The 2,498-nt window shown below is 40.0% G+C and overlaps 1 pseudogene; it reads left to right on the top strand.

The window, feature by feature from the left end:
* Positions 1-1,521: 1,521 nt before the first annotated feature.
* Positions 1,522-2,115, top strand: LOC138820736 (ubiquitin-conjugating enzyme E2 E3 pseudogene; annotated as a pseudogene).
* Positions 2,116-2,498: the final 383 nt, after the last annotated feature.

Consider the following 2,498-nt stretch of genomic DNA (forward strand, 5'->3'; position numbering starts at 1 on the left):
AGAGGTAGGGTCCTCTCTGTTCCCGGACTTGGTGCTGAGCTGGCCAGCAGCATCTTTGTGAGGCGTCCCTGTATCTGCATGTAGCGGCCTCAAAATCTTCTTGCTTGATTTCTCCAGATGTGGTCAGGTGTGTCGCTTTCATCGCTGGACAGGACCCAGCCACCGGCAGCAGGCTTCACTTTGCAGCAGTGCCTGTTCACCAATTTCTGTCCTTGCATTCCTGTGGTGTATTTTTTTTTTGGGGGGGGGGAAGGGGGAGAAGGGTGGGTCGTGGGGCTTGAACTCCGGGCCTGGCTCAGCTCAACGTGAGCGCTCTACCACTTGAGTCACGGCGCCATTTGTGGTTTTTTGGTGGTTCATTGGAGGTAAGAGCCTCACAGACTTTCCTGTCCAGGCTGGCTTTGAACCGCAATCTTCAGATCTCAGCCTCCTGAGTAGCTAGGATTACAGGCATGAAACCCAGGTGTCTGGCTGTAAATTCTTCTTTGATGGTGCACGTCGCTGGGTGTTTATAGATTGATTAGTGTGACTCTCTTGAGTTGAACTGTATGCTGGGACCCTAAATCTCCGTTTTGTCAGAGACCGTTATGGTGTTACCCTTTTGCTACTCTACCTTCGCTCCCTCGCCCACCCTTTTCTACTCCCCCTAACTATTTGGACAATAAGAGTTTCCACCAAGGTTGGATCTATATCCTGATTCTCTGATCTCAGAGTCCTGACTAGCTAGTACTTTATAAATATAAGCCACCTGTACCCAGCTAAGATTTTTGTTTTACATATGAAAATTACTACACAAAAGCCAAAAGTGTTGGGTTACAAGAAAGACGACGTTTCATCAATATAAATTTACATAGCAGATTTGAAATAGAATTTTACACAATATAAGCACAAAAGCTAAGCATCCCAATTTTGCTTCTCTTCAAAGAGAAATTTGAATTTTGTTTTCATATGTGTATGTGAAAATTTTCAAAGAATTCAACTCAGAGAATCTACTCTAATGCTTTGGCATTGAATACTATGTAACCTCTTGTAACAATTAGCTTTGAGTGGATATTTTATTAGCAATTGTTTTATGTGATTTCACATAACAATGTGCTACTATGCTACATTGAAGTTAAGATTTAATATTTTTAATAATACATAGATTTTTTTCATTCTATTTGAGTTTCATGGGAAATATGATAGTAAAATTAGTATTGCAGGACCTATGATTTTGCAGAAAAAATAAATATGTAGGTATTGGTTGATTTAACATTATTGGATCCATTGTCTTGAAAGTTACTTACAGAGGCAAGTATCCAATAAGCAAAGAAAAATAAGTTCATAGATAATTTCTTTCATTTGTTCTTACTATTTTTCTAAACATTGCTCTTATGTGAATAAATTATCGGGAATTTGCCTCTGAGGAACAAATTTATAATTAAAAGAAAATATTAGTCTGTAAGAAAACATACTTGAGAGGAGCCGGCCAGCAAGTAGGGTGGGTGGGTGAGAAGTTTTCCAAGTGATCAGTTCACCAAAATGTCCAGTGATAGGCAAAGGTTGGATAATGAGAGTCCCAGTACCATCAGTGGCAGTTCAGATGGGGACTAGTGAAACCCAACTGCTCCAGAGCCTGAAGAACAAGAAAACTAAAATCTTCTGCCACCCAGCATAAGAAAAACACCAAACTCCATAGCAAAATGAACTCCTGCTAAAAGACTTCAGGAGATAGTCGAAATAACCCTTGCCTGCAGTGGTGGGCCTAAAGGAGATCATATTTATGATTGGAGGTCATCTAGACATGGTCCACCAGGCTCTATGGATGAAGGTGATGTGTTTTTTCTGGATATCACATTTTCATCAGATTATTCATTGAAACCACTAAAGGTTTCTTTCTGCACCAGAATCTACCACTGCAGCATCAAGCATCAGGGAGACATCTGCCTGGCCATCTTTAAAGACAACCTGAGTCCTGCTTTGATTATTTCAAAGGTTTTGATGTCTATGTGTTCTCTTTTGACAGATTGCAACCCCGTGGAACCTCTGGTTGAAAGTATAGTCGCTCAGCATTTGACCAACAGAGCAGTACATGACAGGATAGCCAGACAGTGAACCAAGAGATAAGCAACATAATTCACTAATTTGTGTGCAGAAGGCAGAAGGCATCTTCTCGCTATGCTGCAAATCTTTATAGCCTTTTCAATACAGACTTCTGTGTATATGTTATACTGATTCTGCTCTCTTTTATCCTTTGGGGACTGGGAGACTCCCTACAAGGCTCAGAGGTCACTGGTATGTCATCTCAAACACAACCAATATGCTCCTGAAGGCATAGCTTTCTGTCATAATGTTTCAAGCAGTCTTGTCAGAAGGTGTATTTGAGATGATAATGAAATAAAGTTGTGGATATAAAGACTGACTACTAAGGGCTAATACAAATGAGAGAATTATTAAAGTAAAAACATTGAAAGAAAGAAAATATACTTGATGTACAATTTTTTCACCTATGTGTGTAT

This window comes from Dipodomys merriami, unplaced genomic scaffold (genome assembly GCF_024711535.1).
Source record: "Dipodomys merriami isolate MVZ:Mamm:240054 unplaced genomic scaffold, mDipMer1.0.p SCAF_9, whole genome shotgun sequence".
In the NCBI taxonomy this organism is placed as follows: Eukaryota; Metazoa; Chordata; class Mammalia; order Rodentia; family Heteromyidae; genus Dipodomys; species Dipodomys merriami.